This window comes from Sciurus carolinensis, chromosome 5 (genome assembly GCF_902686445.1).
Source record: "Sciurus carolinensis chromosome 5, mSciCar1.2, whole genome shotgun sequence".
Classification (NCBI taxonomy): domain Eukaryota; kingdom Metazoa; phylum Chordata; class Mammalia; order Rodentia; family Sciuridae; genus Sciurus; species Sciurus carolinensis.
In genome coordinates, this window is record NC_062217.1 from 153,595,925 (window position 1) to 153,618,588 (window position 22,664).

Genomic DNA, 22,664 nt, shown 5'->3' on the forward strand with positions numbered 1-22,664 from the left:
GTAAGTTATGCACTTCTTTCTTTTCAGGAAAGCCACACAAAGCTAAGGATAGTAGGGTCAAGACAGGAATTTGTTAAATAATTATTTCTAGATAAATATGTACATTAAAAAAATCAAGCATCCACTTCATCTGGACGATGATGTCATTGCTAAATATTATGCAAATATTAAGATAATATGTGTCTACTCTCAAGAAAACTGCAATATCAGAAAGAAGAAAGACACATGCAAACCTGTTGTAATGGAAAACAAAGGACACTAAGGGCTTTCATAATGATGAAAATAAAATTAATGTTAACACTAATAATGCTAGCAATTGTTAACATTTTAATAAGTTATTACTTTGTGCTGTTAATCATTCTTAGGATTTTACATAAATTAATGAATATAATAATAATATATATCCACATATCATCCCTTTGAGTTGATAGGTAGTATCAACCTATGTTACAGATGAAAAAAATGGTAAGGGAAATATCCCAGTCATGTAAACTCTATAAACTTGTGCCTGGTGAATTTCTTCCAAAGAGTATAGAATGGAAAAAGGAAAAAATATGAGTAACTTTATAGAGGAGAAACTTGACAAATGATACCTCATCCAGGGGATCTAGGTTATTCTCAACAGTGGTAAGTCATGTTAATACTATGTACCCTTAATATGATGCAATGGAAATGACACTATGGTCTTCCCCCAAAAGACTCTGTGATCCTCTTCCCCAAAACCTCTAACCCCAGCTTATTCATGAGAAAAACACATCAGACAAATCCCAACAGAGAGGGCATTCTGCAATATGCCTGACTACTCATCAAAACTGTCAAGGTCAACTAGAGTAGGAACATCACAACAAAGTGTTAGAGTCCAGAGGGGCTTAGGGAGATATAACTCCTAGATATAGTGTGGCACACCAGACAGGATGCTGGAACAAAAAGGACATCAGGGGAAATATAATGAAATCTGAATACACTATGAAAGTTTGCTTATACTGATGCAACAATATCGATCCATTGGCTATAATAGATATGTCTAATACGGGTTGAATTGTGTCCCACAGAAAGATGTGTTGAAATCCTAGTGCTTGGAAGCAGGAATGTGACGATTTGGGAATGAGGTCTTTGCAGACATAATTAATATAGGGGCATGCTAAATTCAGGTGGACAGGATTCCGTGTCTGATATCCTTATGAAAAGGCTCTGAGAGACACTGACACCTGAGGAAAGAAGATGGAATCATGAAAACACAGGTAGAAGCTGGAGGCAGTCTCAAGCCAAGGCATGCCAAGGATTACTGGCACCCAGTTGAAGCTTGGAAGAGGCAAGGGAAGAGTCCCCTTAGAATCCTCAGGGAGTGCATGGTCTGATAGCACCTTGCTGTTGAACTTCAAAGTCTCCAGAACTGTGTGACAAATCTAGTTTGTAGAAACGTTTTCCATCAGCCCTGGATAACTAATACAGCACCATGGTAATGCAATACGTTGATCAAAGAGGAAACTGTGTTTTGGGGTTGTCTGTGGGAACTCTGTGCTTCATGATCATTTTTTTCTCTAAGTCTAAGCTGCTCTAAAACATGAAGTCTATTATGAAAAATTTTGACAAGCAGAAAACAAAGGCATGATAATATACCACTTCATATCAAAGAAGGAGATAATATGCTGATTTTAAGTCCTTTGAGTATAAACAGAGGAGTGGGATAGCTGGGGCAAATGGTGGTTCCATTTCAAGTTTTCTGAGAAATTTCCATACTGCTTTCCATAATGGTTATACCAATTTGCATTCCCACCAGCAATGTATGAGTGTACCTTTTCCCCCACAGCCTCACCAACATTTATTGTTGCTTGTGTTCTTGATAATTGCCATTCTGATTGGAGTGAAATGAAATCTTACAGTAGTTTTGATTTGAATTTATCTAATTGCTAGAGATGTTGAACATTTTTCATGTATTTGTTGATCAATTGTGTATCTTCTGTGGAATGTCTATTCAGTTCCTTAGTCCATTAATTATTTTGGTTATTTATTTTTTTGGTGTTAAATTTTTTGAGTTCTTTAGACTCTAAGAACTTAAAATCAGCATACTATAGTGATGCAGTCACATCAATGTTTATAGCAGCTCAACTCACAATAGCTAAACTATGGAACCAACCTAGGTGTTCTTCAACAGATGAATGGATATATATATATATATATATATATATATATATATATATATGATGGAATATTACTCAACTTTAAATAAGAATGAAATTATGGCATTTGCTGATAAATGGATAGAGTTGGAGAAAATCATGCTAAGCAAAATAAGCCAAACCCCAAATACTAAAGGCCAAATATTTTCTCTGATATTTGGATGCTAATTCACAATAAGAGGGAGAGACCCTAGGGAAGAATAAAGTTACTTTATATTAGGTAGAGGGAAGTGAAGGGAGGGGAAGGGGTATGGGGGTAGGAAGGATAGTAGAGTGAAGCAGACATTATTACCTCATGTATATATATGACTGCATGACCAATGTGATCCTACAATATGTACAATCAGAAAAATAAGAAATTATACTCCATTTATGTATGATTTATCAAAATGCATAAATTCATTCTATTGTCATGTATAACTAATTAGAACAAAGAAAAAATTTAAAAATTGAAAATAAAGATGGTAATAATAAAAAATAACAAATAACTGCTGGGCATGGTGTGTACACTAGTAACCTCAGCAACTTGGGAAGCTGAGGCAGGAGGATTGAAGTTCAAAGCCATACACAGCAATATAGTGAGACTCTGAGCAACTTAGTGAGACCCTGTCTCAAAAATAAAAAAATAAAAATAAAAAAGGCTGGCTGGGATATGGTTCAGTGCTTAAGCATCCCTGCAATTAGTCCCCAGAACCAGGAAAAAAAAAAGGTATATTGGCAAGAATCTGGAGAAAATGGAACTGTCATACACTGCTGGTGGGAATATACAATGATGCAGCTGCTTTGGAAATCAGTCTGGTACCAAGTTTATAAACCTAGAGTGGCCATATGACCCAGCAATTCCATTCCTAGGCACATGCCCAAGACAAATGACAACGTATGTCCACACAGTAACTTACACATGAATATTCATAGAAATATGATTTATAATAGACAAAAAGTGAAAACACCCAATGTTGTTAAACCAAACTGATAAATGAACAAAAAATATGATAAATTTACATAGTGGAATGCTATTCACTAGTTTAAAAATTAAGTACTCTTAGATGCTATAACCTAGATGGATCTTGAAAACATTGTACAAAGTAAAAGAAACCTGTCAGAAAGGATCATGTATTACTCTATGACTATGTAAAACATCCAAAAAGGTCAGTCAAAAGAGACAGAAAGCAAATTGGTGGTTGTCTAGGTCTAGGGGGAAGAATGGGGTTAGGGGAAGCATCTGCTAATGGGTACAGGCCTGTTTGTAGGGGTGGTGAAAATGTTTTAAATTGATTCTGGTGATGGCGTACAACTTCCTGAATATATTAAAAATCATTGTCTTGTACACTTCAAATAGGTGAATTTATGATATATGAATTGCATTTCAAGTAAGTTATTCTTTTTTTTTTTTTTTTTTTTTTTTGGGTGCTGGGGATCGAACCCAGGGCCTTGTGCTTACAAGGCAAGCACTCTACCGACTGAGCTATCTCCCCAGCCCCGTAAGTTATTCTTTTTAAAAGAAAGTGGACCATGGAAGGAACATGTACCTTGTTCAAGGTCACATGACTGATAATTGTCAGAGCCAGGATTGGAAACAAAGCCACAGGACACCATGGTCCACACTCTCAGCTACCCCATGAACTGCCTTCTTTCTAGTATAAAAATGGTCTAAAAACACCAAGGCAGAGGCAAGCCTGTAAGAGGAAGAGGAAAACTGTCAGAATGGTGACTTGTCTCGCTTGCCTTCCTCGGAGTTGCTCCTGGTGATAGACAAGGGCAGACTTGGAGGGGAAAATGTCATTAGAGTCCTGATTACACTCACAACCTCCTGGAGGGAAGGAAGATTTTTTTTCCCTTTTGCAATTCTGAGAAGAGTTCTATTTAGGGGAGCAAAAGAAAACATATTCCCAGCAATATGATAAACACATTCCTGGTACCCACTTAAGTTATTTAGATGCATGACAAAGCGTCATTTAAAACCAACTTAAAATTAACTCTAATGAGGCAATATTGCCTTCCGTTCCCACAGCCTGTCACGCTTTTGCTTTTCTTTCATGATAGGTGCTGCATGTCTGTCAAGCAAAATAAAGATTTTTTTCCCAGCATCTGAAAAGTTTATGCATATATTAAGGTATCATCAAGGTAGCTTCTGAACAACTGTGTTTTTTTTTTTTTTTTCAAATAATAAGGGTTGGATCCCACTGGCTTAGTGAGCTGCCCTCTCAAGGTAGACTCCCTCAGTCCTGTGTCCTAGATGGAGGAGCCAAGGTTACACATTCTTCTGATCCATAACTACAAACTAACTGTCCAACCAGGCTGCCTGGGGAAGCCTCCAAGGCAAAAGAATGCAGAGGAACACAGAATCAAATGGGGTGTATCTGGTGATGTGAGTGTCTGTACAAGCATCCTGAATGTTGAGACAACCAGGTTTTATGTCTGAAAATGACTTATAAGTAAGTTTGGGAGTTAGAATGTTATTCAACAGGCCATAGAGAACCTCCACAGGGTTTTCAGTGGAGGAGAAACATTTGCTCTTTGTAAATTATTTCTGATTGACTTTGGAACGTTGATCTAAAGGGATAAGATAAGAAAGTACAACCTAAACGATTATACACAATCATACATAGATGTGGACCTACTATCATCTTATTCATTGAATAATTATGTAAGCTCTGAGTTATAAAGACCTGTTTTTAAACAAGGCAGAGTATAGTTTGCTCTGCCTCTGACAAACTATGTGAGTATGAACAATTTTTATTAAATTATCACTTGTCTATTTTCCTACCTGTAAATTATGAATAAAATGATACCACCTTCCCAGGGCTTGAACAAAAGTAAAAATAAGATAAAGTATATATAAAGATATTTATTCCATGTTATTACATCTCTTAATGTAAGAGATTTGGGCGGTGCTGGTTTCTAGTGCATTAGGAGCTTTATGATAGAAAATATAATGATTTACTGACCCAGGAAATAATAGAGGAGAATTAATTTGGTGGTCTTCAATGATCATTGAAGAATTCCTCAGATGCTAACAACATTGTAGGAGTGGGATTCTTTATGTGGTCAGAGAATGAACTGTAAATTCCACAAATTTCAGAAAGTCATAGAATAGCAGGAAATTACATGGAGCAGAGGGAATCAATCAATTCACCAATCAAATATGTACATATATATAGTTATCTTGCTTTATCTTCAATTTGACAAACATTTGATAGACTATATGATCCTCTTCTTTTTTTTGCCATGATAAATACCTGAGGAAAACACACAAAGGAGGAATAATTTATTTTGGCTCATGATTTTAGAGGTTTTAGTTCACAGTTGGCTGGCTCTAAGGCAGAAACATCATGGTGGAAAGATGTGGCAGAGGAAATCTCCTCAGCTCATGCCAGAGAGAAATGAGAGAGAGGTAGAGATAGATGATGATGATGAAGAAGAAGATAGATAGATAGATAGATAGATAGATAGATAGACAGATAGATAGATAGATAGATAGAAAAGGAACAGGGATAAGATATAGTCCCCAAGAGCTTGGCTCCAGTGACCTATTTTTTCTAACCATGCCCCACCTGCCCTACATTTACACCTCTTCCCAGCAGTGGCTTAAACCATCAGTGGGATCAGAGCCCTAATGAGTCAATCATTTCCTCAAATCCCCAATTCTGGACATTGCTTCTTTGGATGCCAAGACTTCAGCACATGGACTTTGAAAGGACATTCTAGATCCAAACCATAACAAGCTCCTACTTAATACTAGGTACTAGTGATGAAAACCAAAGATTATTCTTATAAGTAGCAGAATTACTAGCCACATACACACTGAAGAGTCATTCTTGATGATTAAGTGGAACTCTGCTTTATGAGAAGGGTCCGGGCAAAGACCCTGATGTAAGAAAATATGAGACATGTTCAGGAACAGGAAATAGAAGTGACTTACTAGTAGAGCACATCAGTCTTAGAAAAATAAACTATGGCCTCTAATGCCAACTTTGGACGTCATTTTATGTACAGCGCAAAACGTAGAAGATGTTAGAAAGGTAGGGCTTCTAATGAATGAGCTATTTTAATTTAGACGCATCTGTCAAAAATATACAGAATTGGAAGAGGCAATAAAAGGAGCCAGGAAGTTGAGTAACTTTTATAATAAAACAGGGGTTAGGCTGTGGAGACCTGAACTACTGCAACAGGATTGAAAAGGAGAACTGGCAAAACTGAACATGAAGGGAACATTGATGTATTATTTTAAGAAAAGGAGATGGCAGAGTGACAGGAACTTTACCCCGATATCACAAGTGATAAAAACTACTTTGTAAACTATAAAGAGTTATGCAAATATATGACATGACACACATTCTTTCATTTTGTTCTGAAAGAATAAAACATACACTCATACCAAACGAAACAAAACAAAATGATGTAGACACAATTCATATTTCTTGGAATAGAAGGAGAGCTTACAGAGACCTATTGTCTTGTCCAAGGATGTACTATGAAAGGAGAGAAGTGGAATTTGAATTGGCATCAACTCTACTTTATACCATAGCATATAGGTCTCTATAGACAAGGCACTCACACCAGGTATAGGTGTAAAATAGCCTCAAAATTGGTATCGGTATACATAAAAAAACTTGTATTTGCTACCAAAATGTCCCCTCTGACCACACCTTATGCCTTTGTCTTCTTTTGTTGAACCTATTGCAATGGTCAAAAACATCTGTTTTACATGTTAAAAAATCCTATTTCAAAGTCTTGAAGATATTGACTGACTTATTTATATCGTGGACACCCAGAGATTTGAAAGCAGGTCACGTTTGCTATTCTGACATTTTGAAAACTGGAGCTCACTTAGAAATACTTGTTGTTTCAGTGTCTGCTGTAAGGATACCTATTTCTGGGAATTTTTGAGTATCTGACAAATTAAGCTCATTGAAGGCAGACAGCTCTACCTGATTTATCCAGTGATCTGTTTCGAGTACTAGAATGACAACAAGCACACAGTAGATGCTCAATAAGTATTTGTTTAATGTATGAGTTACTTTCCTCTGGATAAAAAGATGGAAATATTTGCCTTAAAATAGATACACAAGCCAGGTGTGGTGGTGTACGCCTATAATCCTGTTGGCTGGGAGGCCGAGGCAGGAGGATTCCAAGTTCAAAGCCAGACTCAGCAACATAGTAAGACCCTGTTTCAAATTAAAAAATAAAAATAAAAGGGCTGGGGATGTGGATCAGTGGTTAAGTGGCCCTGGGTTCAATACCTGGTACCAAAATAAAGAAAGAAAGAAAGAAAGAAAGAAATGTACATGCGTGTGTGTGTGTGTGTGTGTGTGTGTGTGTGTGTGTGTGTTGTGTTTGTATGTGTGTGAATATATATTCATACCAGGGAATGAAACTTCAAGTCAGTTTTTCTAAGTGACTAAGTAAAAGGACTTCTCTATTACTGGATCTCTCTGTATAACCAAAAAAGCATGGCGAGACCAGCCCAAGCATGGTCCTTAGGCAATGATTTTATTTGCTATTTGATTCTCAGGGAGTCTGTAGGCAGAAGCACTAAGCCTAGAATTAAAATGAGCAAAAGGACTCGGGCTACCTGACAAGGGGTGAAATTCCATCCTTTCGCTTTCCTTATCGCTAGCCTGAGTGGTATCTGGGAAGGGTCCCAGGGTGTGAGGGAAAGAACTCGGGACCTCGAGTCCAGGCAAAGAATGTTTGAATCCCAGCCAACTGTTTGTCGGCTGTGTGACCTAGGACAAATCTCTACATACCTCTGAGTCTATGTACAGCATCCTCATCTGCAAAATTGAGAATAGACTATATTAAGCTGCTACTGTCATGAAAATTAAAGATGAAGCATAAAGGTCTCTGACATGAAGCAGACACTTAGTAAACATGTATTGCCTTTATTTTTACATGTTAATTCTTTTTATTTGTCCCTGTGTCTCTGAAGAGGACAGTGAAGGGTTGAGGAACAGCCATGTGCCAATACCTTGTAGATATGTGCAAACCAGTAGGGTAAGTGTCAGGGTGCAGAACAACCTTCTGGTACTGTCTCTTTGGGGGCCACTTATCGAATCCTGCACAGGGAGACTAGGGGCTGGCTCTCTCCCTTCGTTAATGCCCAGTGGTGTGTGGAATCCAAAGCAGGATGAACAGTCAGGAATTCACCTTTTAAAAACAAGATCTGCTCTGATTGCCTCCAGGGACCATGGCCTGGGGAATCAGTTGCCTGTTCCAGGGCTGCCTGCTGTGTGGGAGAGTGGCTGTCACTGACTTTCAGCTTGTCAAATGCATTGCTTAGCCATCAGTATTTACTCCTGAGGGAGCCACCGCTGGGAGTATCAACACAGAGAGGAGTTAAATAGAGCGTGCTGGCTTGGTCGCACCATGGCTCAGGCAGGCCCTGCAGGAGGCCCTCCCTTCCTGGTATTCACAGGTGGTGTCTTGTGCTTCTTGCTGTGTCCTGCAGTCCCTCTGTTTTAATGTCTGCTGGGTTCATTCGATGCTTTTGTACTGATTACTCTGTGCCCAGTGCTGGTATTTGCCCTCACATTTGCCTTCACAAGTATCCAGTGAGGGACAGATGATTAATCTGAATTTAAAGATGAAACTCAGCTTTCCAGAAGTTAAATACCTTGCCCACAACCACTCACTCAATTTTACAAGACAGGATTCAAATGCACACTGATCTCTATAACTCTTTGGGTCAAGAATTATTTCCAAGGGAGTCAGATCTGAGTTTTGTTTCTGAGACCTAGCCTTGGCATGTTCTCGGGCTCATGATGGTGTTAAGGACCTTCATCTTTCTGTGCTTCTGTTGGTCTCTGTGAGAAGCATCTCTGATTAAATCACGCCTGTCCATTCCTCACTAGTTTGATGAGGTTTCTTTGGACATAATTTCTGAAGGATACTATAAGGACCAAGATATGTGAAGCAAAGAAGTTACTTAGTTCCCATTTGTGCACATGCATGATATTGATAGTTGGATTTACTGAATACATTCTCTCTGCTTGGTATTGTTCAAAGAAATCATTGAATCCTGCTGACTGAAGGAAGTGGGTATTGTCACTGAAAACTGAAAGATCATCAAATAAACAGGTTGCAGGACTTGCTTATGATTTTGTAGCTGATAAGGCACAGAACCAGGATTTGAAGTCATGGAGTTTGACTCCCGGCACTTGTCTAACTATTGCACCATACTGCCCCAACTCTATACTCTATGCAACATTAGAAGCAAGACGGAACATAAAGAAGTAATAGCCCTTCTTACTTGTTTTGTTTCTTTTTCCTCTCTGTTCCTTTAAAGAGAGGACACAGTGAGCAAAGATGTAAGAAAGAAAAATACCTTAGAAGCCCATTTAGACAATGGAATGCCTGCCAAGGAGAGGTTATTGAGGCAACATTGCTGGAAATAATTTTAAAACAGATTAGCCAAGCACATTAGGGGAAAAGACAGAAAGGGCCTGAAAGAGCTGCCAGGAGTCATGCTTAATTCTATCTGGAGGCTTCCATTGTCAAGGGTTAGGATACATTGAATGATGTCCCTCTATCCAGGGCATTGATTGCTTGCCAGGAGAAGAAATGCAATGATCAAAATCAGAGACCTGGTGTGCACCGGGGGAGCCAAACAAAAATGTTCAGATGGCAAAGAATATCCTTGGAAGGTGCGTCCTTCTCTTCTGCTGCATGGCCAGAGGTCAGTGAGTCGAAACCAGATGGGTGGACAACAGAAACTCCAGGTATAACCCCAGCATTTTTCTTATGAATCATGTTTGCCCACATCTGCATGTGGTGCTGCAGTATAGGGAACAGAATGTCCACGGTCAGCAGGGAAGGCTGTGGTCCTCTTTCTGCTTTGCTCTTAAAAGAATAAATATGGCCAGGAAAGCTGGGGATTAGCTTTAGTGGTTTCTGATGGCAGTGTGCATTAAAGAGAACTGGAAGCTACTTGTTAAGATGCAGATTCCCCATCTTCATATCCAGATCACAATTCAGATAGGACAGGAGCAGGCCTGGCAATCTCCAATTTTAAAACCTGCTTATAACACTTCTGTCACAAGGGGTCTTCAGCCCTTGTTTTGAGAAGACCCATTAATGGTTCTTAGGAACTATCTCTGCATCAGAGTCACCTGGAGCCTCACACGCCTGTGCCTGCCTGTGCTGCCAGACCAACTGTGCTCAGAGTTCTGCAGGAGGTCAGAAGTCCCAGGCTAGATTCCCTGGAAGCCTCCAGAACAGGGATGAGCATGCAGGAGGTACATTAGGGAGGGCCTGGTGAGCGACACCATTGACAGGAAAGAAACTGGGCAGAGAAAGAAGAGCTGGGAAGCCGTTTCAATGGAGACCTCAGCCAATCACAGGGCTAGTGAAGCTCCGGCTTCAGAGGAGTCCTGGCTTGGGATGGGGCAACAGGGACTTTCTACTCCCTTGTGGACCAGAATGGGAGGCCTGTCTCAGAAGGGGAAGGAGACCTTAGTCTTTAGCCTTGGTGGTCCACAATAGACACTCACAGAGGAGGGCCCTCTGCCAGCCCCACAAAGTAAATCTGGTTAGTGCCTCAGGGCATCTGCCATACTGAGCATGAATTTTTCTTAACTTGGTTTCAGTCTCATTCTTAAATACTCTCTGGCTGAGAACCAGGAACACACATGTGCCATTGGTATGTCTATGTAGACAAAGAAAGGATGTTGGGGTGTTTTCCCCAAGGGGCCTCCCAGAGAACTTCCTTTCATTCTACAGAATGCAGGTCAATGTCATTGCCTTTCTGAAGACTTTTATGTACTTTCAGGCAGAGTTAATCATTCTACTCTTAGAGCTCTTGCTACAACTTATATAAACCTCCATTAACATGTGCTTGTCTTTTCGATTAGCCAGTTTGTTCTTCAGGGACCATGTCATATTCAGTTCTATATTCCTGGCATCTGACAGAGTCTATGCATAGTGGTGGCTGAATGAATGAGTGACTGATTTGTTCATTAGTAACTGAAGGGTCAAGACGATAATGCTCTCAATAAACTTCCTTTGGTATCCCAAAGGAAAACATTAAGACAGGTGATATTTTTACTTCCCTGTGCAACAGAGCTGCCTTAAGCAGGTTTATTAAATGCAGATTCCCAAGCTCCCTTCTAGGTCCTTTGAGTTTAAGGTATGACTGGGAGTCTGCTTTTCCTCTCAATTGTGCTATTGAAACACTTACTAGTCTACTTGGGGGCAAGGACTATTAGATGAAAAAGAATTCTCAAAATTCTAGAACGATTTTCAGAAAAAAAAATTTTAAAGTGATTCGAACTCTAGTGTGATATTACTTATGTTCTTCTAAGACTCAGATCAGCCATGTCACCCTCTTGCCTATGAAAGGACTGTGTAACAAAGCAATGGTGTGAAATGGTGATGGTGCAAGTCAGTAGCAGATTGCACAGAGAAAACGAAAATCTTCCCTACTTCCCAGTAACCCAAAGTCCTCAGCTAATTCCCTGAGCTCCGCAGCTTGTCCGCGATACATCTTATTACACCCAGCCACATGTGTGAGCTCCCAGCTGGCCGGCCCTGTCTGGATTAGGTTGCAGCCTGCACTCTCCCTCCATCTCTTGCATGAGCAACCCTGAAGTGGAACAACCAGTGATCAAACACAATAACAGGTCACTGAAGGGACTCAGAGAAGAAGGGGGACACAATGAGTTTCACACGTTCCTTATCCATCCCGGGAAATGCCTGGGGACTCCACTTGTTTGAGAGCTGGGGACCATTACAGGCTTCTGACAGTTTATTTTAGATTTGTCCTCAGGGAGAGAATATCAAAATTTCCTACTGATAGCTTATATAGGTGAGTGATGCTGTTACTTGTTCAAGCAGAAAGGAAGAGCTTAGAAACATAATAGGAACTTTGACTTCCCCTCAGCATCTCTAAAGACAAGAGCTTTCTATTATGTAAAATCCACAGTGCTGAAAACCATCAGGAGGTGGTACAGGGAGAAGGACTCGCAGAGCCTGCATCCCCCAACCCTGCTACACTTCATCTTAAATGATTGTTACACTGCAAGATACAAGGTAGTGCTTAGTACAGATGATTTTCTGAGAACTTTAACCCCTCCAGAAATCCTATTAATACCTTACAAGTTAATCTGTAAGAAACCCTGTCATTCATAAACATAGATCATTGGGAAGACATTGAAGTTGAAAGTTGTCAAAGATGTATTAAACAGAGGTATTTGGGGAGTAGGTGCTGTAATGGTTAGTTTGAATTGTTAACTTGATTGGGTTAAAAGATGCCAATGATTAAGAGGTTTCTGGGTGTGTCAATGAGGATGTGTCTAGGAATGATTGGCATGTGGGGTAGTGAACTGAAGTGGAGCCCCTCCCTAAGCATGGGCAGCACTGCCTAATAGGATGGAATAAAAGTTGGAAGAACAAGGAAGCAGATGCAGATGCATGCTCGGCTCTTCCTGAAGGGGTTCTTGATTGCTGTGCTTCGATCATCTGAGATCAAACTTTTTCACTCTTCCAAAACAGACTCTGCCAGTGATTCTCCAGGTAGTTTCCAGAACCTTGACCTCAAACTAGGGTAGCACTATTGATCTTTCTTGTTCGGAGGCTTCTAAATCACAGACTGTGCAGCTGCTGGTTCTTCCAGCTCTCCAGCTGCAGACGGCCATTGTGGACTATCCAGTTTCTGGTCATGTAAGCCAATCTAATAAATTCCCTTTTACCATCATACGTCCTGTTGATTCTGTTCCTTTAGAGAACACTGACTAAAACAGGTGCCAAGCAGCGGATTGGGGGGGCAGAGAATAAGACAGGTGGGAGAGACCTAATGTTTCCTGAATGTCAGTTCCCACACACTGATATTCACAACTCACCATTCCCTGTGACCATTGCCCTCTCTGCTTTAGAGATGAGGAAACAGAGGCTCATAGATTTAAGTTGAGTAGTGAGGGATGATTTCGGATTCCTTCTCAATCCTTTCATCTATGATGGCTCCACACAGGGAGTTGAAAAGAGCAACATGTGGAGGGAGTGGGGAGGGGAGAGAGAAGGTAAAAGATGGCAGCAATGGTAAAGTGGGCTAATGCCTTACATTCCGGAAAAGTGTCCTCAGAATCACCTTCAGAGCCTATTCAAATGGGGCCTCTGTCAGTACCTATTGTTGCATAACACACCAATCCAAAACTTAATGTTCTAAAACAAAACAAGTCATTATCCATTTGCCTGCAAATGCCATAATTTTATTATTCTTTATGGCTGAGTAATATTCCATTGTATATATATAGACCATAGTTTCTTTATCCATTCATCAATTGAGGGGCATCTAGGTTGGTTCCACAATCAGGCTACTGTGAATTGAGCAGCTATGAACATTGATGTGGTTGCATCACTGAAGTATGCTGGATATGTAATGGGGAGTGGGAGGGAGGCAAGAGTGGAGGAAGGAGGGACTGTATAGAGGGAAAAGAGGGGTGGGAGGGGTGGGGGGGAAGTTAAAAAAGAACAGAATGAATCAAACACCATTACCCTATGTAAATGTATGATTACACAAATGGTACACCTCTGCTTCTTGTACAAACAGAGAAACAAGTTGTACCCCATTTGTTTACAATTTAAATAAAAACAAAAAGCAAGTCATTATCTTTTCATGAGTCCTGCGGTGTTGACTGAGGTACTGGGCTGTCTGAATGCCCCAAAGGGTCTGGCTCACCAGTGGAGAGGATACTTGCTGCTGGTTGCCAGCTCAGCTGGGCCTTTCGGCTGGGGCTCAATTCTCTCTGTGGGCAGATCCACACAGCTCCCAAGGCCTCCTCATAATTGGTGGTCCCATTCCAAGAAGGACCATTTTCAGATAACAAGTGCCAGCAGGTAAGCATGCTTCAGGCCTTTGCTTGATTCACACTCAGTGCCCATTAGCCAAAGCTGATCAGCTGGACCAGCCCAGAGTCAGCAGGAGAGAACTCCACTGGGCATGGACATTGGGAGATGTGACCACCAGAGCTGACCAAAGGGGGTTCCTTTACCCTACTCTAGGCCTATGGAAGGGACATCTTCAGAGATTGCATGCAGGTTATCTGCAATTTTAATGAACATTCTAGAGTATTACTGTAGTTTGTCTTCCTTCTTTGCTTTACTCTGCCTCCTACTTTCTCCTTTTAAAACTTACTTCATGCTAAAATTCTTGGTTAATTCATTAATTAGCAAAGCAATAGGTTTATTGATTGTGAGAGAAAGAGAGTCATTGATCTGGAGAGAAAACAACAATATCAACAACCATAAAAATTCCACTAAAAAAGCTCTTTGTAGTTACCCATGACCTCTATGTCACTATTAAATGAACATTTTTCAATCCTCGCCTTGCTTGATTTCTTACCAGCATTCAATATTGTTGATCACTCTCTTCTTGAACTACTCTCTCCCCTTGCCTTCTGTGATAGCTCTCACCCACACTGATTTCCTTCCTACCCCTCAACCTACTACTTTCAGTCTCTTTGGGGTTCATCGTTTTGTTCCTACCCTCACTTTGCACCTCTCCCTAAGCAGTGAACACCCACCTGCTACTCCCACCACCAAATATCATCTATGTGCAAATAATTCCCAAGTGTATGTGACTTGTTCTAGGTCTCTACTCTGAGCTGCAGATGTATATGTCCCACTATCTTCTCTACACCTCTCTTAGGTGGCCTCAACTGAATTCAAGTTGAAAGTGTCAAAATAAACTCAATACTTCCTTCTACCCAATCCCCAGTTGTTCTTCTTCTGGTGTTTAGTATTCTAGTAAGTCACACCATGACCCAGGCAGTTCTGCACTAAGAGGTTGAGAAGAGTCATTCTGCCACTCTTCTCTCCATCAGCCACCCACACACCTCATCCAGTCCACTCCATTCTTGCTGATCTGACACCCCCCGATGTGCCCTTCTCCCTTCGTCACCCGCTCCTGCAGCAGCTAACCCAGGCTAACATCATTTCTCACCCAGAAAAAAAAAAAGCAAAAATACCTTTTCAAGTGGTCCCTCCACATCCTGTCCTTCCAGCATCTACCTTCATGACCTACAGTCCTTTCTCCAGGTTTCAGTCAGAGTAATCACTTACAAACACACCTAATTATGTCACCATTTAATTTAAAACATTCAATATCTTCTTATTGATTTTAGAATAAAGAAAAATCCTTACTATGATTCCCAAGCTCTTGCATGACCTGGTTTCTGCTTCCTCTTCATCTCCGTGTCAATCTCCCCTCTTGTTTCCTGTGATCTACCTGCCCTGGCCTTCTTTCCATTCCCCTGATCATCTCCCACCCCAGAGCTTGGGAGCCCCTTTGAGCAAGTCTTTCACCCCTCTTTTCTCACTGAACCTGTATCTCGGTTCACTTGGCTCTTCCTCAGGGAAGCGAGTCTTCATGGTCCCAAACAGCCTACTCCAGAACCTCTTGTTATCACACTCTAGTCCCACAGCTTCTGATTCTTAGAGTTACCCAGAGCTCCTGAGGAATGCACTTATCCCTGTGCTGAAGTCTGTTTTCCTCACTGGACAGTAAGATCTGTGAGGTCAAAACCACATTTGTTTAACTTATTATATCCCTAGGCTTGTCACATAACAGGTACTCAAAGTATTTTTGAGTGAGCAAATGTAGAAGAAGGAAAAGTGCTTGTTGGGACTCTAACGTCTGCCACCTTCACTGTTGATTGCCTGCTTCTTGGGCTTCCTGGGGGTTTTTCTCGCTAGATGTCTTTTTTACCTTGTGCTCTTCCTCTGCTTGCATTGTTTCATTTTCTGATCTTTGTTCTGGTTAGCCAGCCAGGGTGACGCTTCCTTAACTCCAACATCTGGAGCTGCCCTCTCCAGAATAAACCCTTTCCTTCTAGGTACATGTTAGTCTCATTCCAAGCACTGGACCTCTGAGTCTGTGCTTGCTAGGAGTCCCTGACTTTGGGCAACGTTGTAAGATTTGATACTGTCTCTTTAGCTTTGCTCCGTGACCTTTAAGCAACATCAACGTAACTTTATTGTCAATGTTAAGTAAGATGAAATCTACCTACCTTCCCATAACTGGATCAAAGGATAGCAGGAAACTTTGGAGTTTTGGTGTTCGAAAAGATAATTTACATGTGACAGGCATTGTTAATATTAGAATATATTCCTTGTACATGGTTTGAAATATACAGGGATTTGCTTCCTGTATCAAAGCAAAGCTTGCCCTTGAGAAGTATAAGTTTGTTTGGTTTCTCCATTTATGTGAATTGAATTTCTGACAAGACAGCCCTCCACCCAACCAAATTGGATCAAGTTGCTTTGACACTTTGGGGCGTCTGGAGAATTCCTAGGGCAATTGATCAGACCGCGTAACTGTCTATTCACCTTCGACTAATCCTTTCTGCCTTGACCTACCCTAAGGAGGATTACTGGGAAATCTGTTTGCTACTATTTGTGAGGGTTGAGTTTGTTTAGCTCCTAATCATTATTGTGCTTTGCACTTTTAATGGATATTTTTGTCTTGGTATTCTCCTTTCCTCCCCTTCGTCCATCCCCTGAATTGATCTGTGTATAGACTGACATTACACTTTGATGAATTGGAGAAACAGTGCTCAGCAGTTTTGTAGTGGGGAAGGTATTTATATTTTATTAAGAATGAAAATGGTTATTTAAAAGAGAGAGTTCTTAGAATGATTTTACAAGGCCTTCACTGGCATAGTCGGTTCATTTGATAAGTTAAATCCTAACCTGTCTCCAGAGAGGCCTCTCACTTGGTGAGTTTCTCTAATATCTGGAGAGTGACAGAAGGTGTTTTAGCAACTTATGGATTTGGGTACAGGATTCCATGCCCCCATGATATTTGACAGTGGCAAAACGGGCTCAAACCTCTCAAATTTAACATGCCCCAATCTGAGGTGATTGATGATTTAAAAAAAAAAAAAAAGTCTTTTGCATCCATCTATCCAGCTGTTTTCCCTCTATCCCTCCATTTATTTAAGGAAAATGTAGTAAGCCTGTACAGTATCCCAGGTACCAAGTTAGACTCTGAAGTGGAAATGGCAAACAAACACACATTTTGAGGCCTATCAAACTTATATGTGAGAGGAGATGACAATAAAATAAAATAAAAAAAACACAAGAAATGTGAAGTCATAGATCTGATCACTGCCATGAAGGAGAGACAGCCATTTCTATCCCTGCATGCAGCAGGGATAGCTGCACATGGAAGAGTTTGGGGAATGAGCCACTTAGGCTGGGTCCTCACATCACTCTGGTAATTACTGAAGAAGTGCAATAGAAAGTTTGAAATTCCATGTACAGTCCTAATGTGTGCCCATGGTTTAGCTATAGGTTAGGATTTTGATAGCTGAGAAAGCTTCCTTTATGATCACTCTCTTAAAGTACAGCTCTTCTCTTTCTTCCAGAATGTTGTCTTAACCCTCTATTGTGCCACTCAAAGCCCTCAGACTAGCCTTCTCAAGTCTTCTCTTACTTCCAAGGTACACCCCACAAAAATACACAGTTAAAATAATATGCTCATCTTCAAAGACTGCCTCCTGCACATGTCTACTTCCAGTGTGCAGCACTCTTGGTCTCATTTTACAGCCCAGTAAGGCAGAGACTCCTTTCCAGACTCTTGCAACCCAAACCCAGGGCTCCTTCTCCTCTGGTTCCCCTAAGAAAAGCAGGACTTCAGCATTTCTTTCCTTACCCAAGCTTCCTGTTGTTGAAGCTAAGTTATGCATGAGACATGGGGCCTCCTTTTCTTGCCATCTTATGGAATGGAGGTCATTCCATGGGTTCATTGTACTGAGAATACTGGGCCAGTGAAGGTCCTTGTCCTGCCTCTTGAGGTGATGGCTCCATACCAGAAGAGGCAAGCCAACAGGAACTCAGGCTACTTCTTCCACTACCAAGTTCTCTGCCACTAGAGCAGAGGTGTCCCTCAAGATAAGCTTACCAGTGTCTCCAACCACAGCTCCAGAGTCTGGCTTGGGTATTAAACCTTTATGAGAAGCAGGATCTTGAACAGAAAGCTCCTAATTTCTTCTCTCCAAAACTGACTCCTTTTCAACAGTATGGAAACCTAGCAGTCCTCACAACAGTGAGAGCTTCCACACAAGGCAAAAGTATGAATGTCATAAGTTCACAAACTACAGAAACAAAAACAAACCATCCCAGTCTTTGAGCAACAAATCCTCAGTTTATGTTTATCTATGGAAGTTTGTATTTCCCCTTCATTTTTGAAAGGTAGATCTGTTGGATAGAGAATTCTTATTTGACAGAAAATTCCCCCAGAAAACTGAAAAACAACCCATATAGCCAGGGGTTCAGTGAACGCCATAGAGGATAAATACAAAGATATCCACCAAGAGGCATACAGGAAAAATGCTGCAAGTCACAGATAAGGAGAAAATCTTGAAAATAGCAAGAGAAAAATGACTCATCACCTGCAAGAGAACCCCAATAAGATTGAAAGCTCACTTCTCAGCAGAAACCACAGAACCAGCAGGATAGCATTCAGAGTACTCCAAGAAAAAAACTATACCAATAACAGCACAAAAGAGGTGGGTAGAAGCAAAACTGCATTGGGCCAAGGAAATGACAGATAGTAAAATAGTAATTATGATGATGTTTTACTGAGTTTGTAACATGAATAGATGTCAAATCGGCCAACAGAGGCTGCCATAATGAGATATCACAAGACTTGGAGAGAGAGACAGAGACACAGACAGAGACAGAGACAGAGAGACAGAGATATCTGGTATTTTTTCTTCTTTTAGGGGCTCCAGTGCTATTGGTTTAGGGTTCCTTCTTTATGATCTTATTTAACTATATCCAAATACAGTCACATTGGTTTAGGGTTTCAAGCTATAATCATAACACTTTTCTAATTTTATGAGTTATACAGTGAAATATCCTACTTGAGAAAATAATGATAACCCTCATATTTGTTACCAGTTGGTCAGAAGTGTGTGTGGTATGGGGATATTAGTTGAGTCTGGAGCGATGGGAGTCTCGTGCCTTTGACCTGTGGAGTCTGTGTTAACTATGGGTGGTCAGTGGTACAGGTGCATTCTAAAGAGTGTGGAACCTCACCCTGATGTGTGGCCCCTGTGCACATAAATGATGCTAAAATGGCAATGAGGAGAGACCTTACACATCTGTCCACCATGTCTCAGGAAGACCTTCTTGGGTCATCCGACTTCTCAGTGACTGTATCCTCCTCTGTGATGGTTCATTTTATGTATCAGCTTTACTGAGTCATGGGGTTTCCCAGTTGTTTAGTTTATCATTATTTGGGGTATGTCTGTGAGGGTCTTTGGGAATGAGATTATAGCATTTGAATCAGAGACTGAGTTAAACAAATGACTGTCCCCAATGTGGTGGGCTCTTTCCAATCAGTTAAAGGTCTGAATGACAAAAAGGCTTAGCAGGAGAGAACATGTTCTCTCCACCTGGGATCTTCTCTCGCCTTTAGACTCAGTTTCAGACTGAAACTTATACCATTGGAGCTCCTTTTTCTCATCCCTTTGAAATTTGATTGAAATATCTTGGCTTTTGTAAACCTGTGAACCGATTCCTTGCAAAAGATTTCCATATCTCTATCTTATTTGTTCTGATTCTCTAGCAAACTCAGACTAATGCAACCTTTTAATTCCTGAAGCACTAACACCTTTAAAAGTATCAGTAAAAACTGTAATGTTAACTTGTTTGTAAATTATCTACCTAGGTAATGAGTTTATCTCAATTGAGTTAATAAACCCTTTGAAAGTGAGTTTATGTGAATTTAGTGCCTCGTAGCCCTATCATCTAATACTGTGCAATATAAACATAAACTCTAAAAACATATTGCTGCAGTTCTAAATTCAATAATAAAGACTAAAAGCATACATGATTTTGAATATCTGTTACTAATAATTTTAATATCAAGATATTTCCAAAAGAAAGATCTGCTTGATACTATCTTAAAATGTGAATGTGGTGAGGTTCATTTCTTTTAGTCCATCCATAGGAAATTTTCTCTTTTAGCAAATTACAGAGTCAGAAGAGATGCTATATTTGTTTTTAAATTATAGACTTACTACACCTTGATTTCCCCTAGAATCATGGCCTAGAGATCTGGCAATGATTTTTCAAGATTAAATCATACTTAACAAGATACCATGGAGTACATAAAGATACCTCTGTTTGGAAGGGATTCCAGACAGACACTCAGCACCATTGGTCAGAAGAACCCAGAGGTCTCTTAGAAAACAAGATTATAAAAATGATAAAATATTCCCCAAATAAAACCTTTTTACTTTGTCATTTCTTTTTTCCTGAAAGAAAAAAATGGTCTCAAATTCAAAATGTTTTTTTTAAATTAAGGAGCTCCAGGGTCATAAAGTTAAGTTAAATAATTTGAGATTCGATTAAACTTGAGTATTTTTGCTATTATATGTTCTAATTTTCTAGTCACCAGATAAAGCTACCTGTCTTTCTGTTATGGAAGAGAAAGTACCCTTATCCCTAATCTCCAACATAGTGGTTTTGCATAGAAAAACTTTTCTTGCCTGGTCTGTCATTGGTGTGTGTGTCTTGTATAAACTGCATACAGAAAAATATATATGTCATAATATATACAGAAAATGTAATGTTTATATGCATAATCATAATTATATACGAAGACCTATTCCTCTTTGAAAAATCTTCACATTACTTCCATTATACCACAACCCTTGGGTCTTTCTTTAACCCTTACTCTTTCTGACACCATTTTGCAAAAGACTGTGGGTTAATGCAGATCCCCCCAATAATGTTTCTGAGATTGCATTGCCAATGCTGTTGAAATTGGTCTGAGCACAATTATCCATTGACATTGTAGAGCGATATTCTCTGAGCATTTTCTTGCTTCTTGATCTTGGGCAGATGTTCCTAGTGACTGAGCAATAGGACGATCTATGTGACGAGTACTATGCTGAACTCAGAATCATTTGCTGATCTTGACACCAGATGGTATTGTAGGTCATTTGTCCTGGGTTGAGTTCCTTCTAGGAAGCTTCTTTATCCTGGTGTAAGCAGACTCCTGGTGTCCATGCCCCATATATGCCCAGCTCTGTCTGAATTCGAGGCCCTCCAATTAATCTCAAGACTCTTGTTAATTACATTAAATTATTTAGAAGAAAGAATAAATTATCAGTTTTTAAATTAGAAGATGATTTCAATTAATTTAATCATTTTAAAGTGCAGGTCTCACTGACCAATTTTCCAGGGACCTGTTTCTATCCATGGGTTATGACCATGTGCCCAGAATGTACCAATGGAATATACAGGAATCACATTGGAGATGACAAAAAATTTACTCTTTAATCAAACCTAGTTGTTCTACCTAAGATACATACCACTTTACTTATTTGGCGATGCTTAAAATGGAGTTTCTCCATGGGATTAACCATTTTTTTCTGCCTTTATTGGAAACAAGATGCCCACTATAGATCTTCTCTCTCATGCTTATAGAGAATCCTAACCATATCCATTTAGCTCAGAGTTTAAAAAACTCACTTTCAATTCACTTACCACTGTCCCTCTATATCCTCCACTCAGAATCCAGGTTTACTTGTCTATATATATGGCATTTCTTGATACTTCCTGATTTAGCTATGGTCCAGTGGGTTGACCTACTGCCTGTTTTTGTTTCTTGAATACTTTTCATCATTGTCTAGTTCATTGGGTTCAACATTAACTTCTTGAGAATAAAATATAATGCATGATTTTTCCATTAAAAAAGGAAACTAAGCTCAAATAAAGTTCTATTAAGCCTGAATATATGAAGATGAAGGCAATCGTTAGAAATTTCAATAGGATAGTATATAAAATAGATGGAAGATTAAATAAGGCATGATCTATTGCAACTGTAATCAAACGTATTTACTGTTGATAATTTTAATTAAGGAAGTTGTTAATAGAGTTGTGTATATTCAGGAAGGATTTCATGACTTTATTTTTAGAAGCACAGACTCTCAAATTTACAAGTCATATGATTTAAATGAATCCAGTGATCTACATGTAATTGAAAGCCGTCCTTCCAGTGCTCAAGAATCATTTTAATTGCAAATGTTATTAAACTGTCCTTGCAAATTCATTTATGTGAGTAAAGTTTCTCTAGCAGTGCTACTATTTGGTAGTTTCAATGTGTGTCATACCGTTGTTAAAAACCTCCAGAAATTAAAGTACCCTTTTCCTTCATTTATTTTTTAAAATAGTCACTAAAAATTAGTTCTCTGAAAGCTCACAATCTGTGTTGGTCATGGTTTTGTCCCAGCATCATCAACTTTTATTTATGTAAGAATCTAAGCTCTTCAACAGCTGGGTACCTGAGAGTCAGAGAAGAAACACAAATCACCTGGAGTCTCACAGCACCTACGTATATACAGCAGAGAGATTCTAATTTGGGGATACAGACACACCTTTACTCTTCATGTTTCTCTTAGACAGACTACAATCCTGAAATGGATTGAATCAAGTAACATTGGAAGTGGGAAATTTTGAGACATGTCTGTGCTC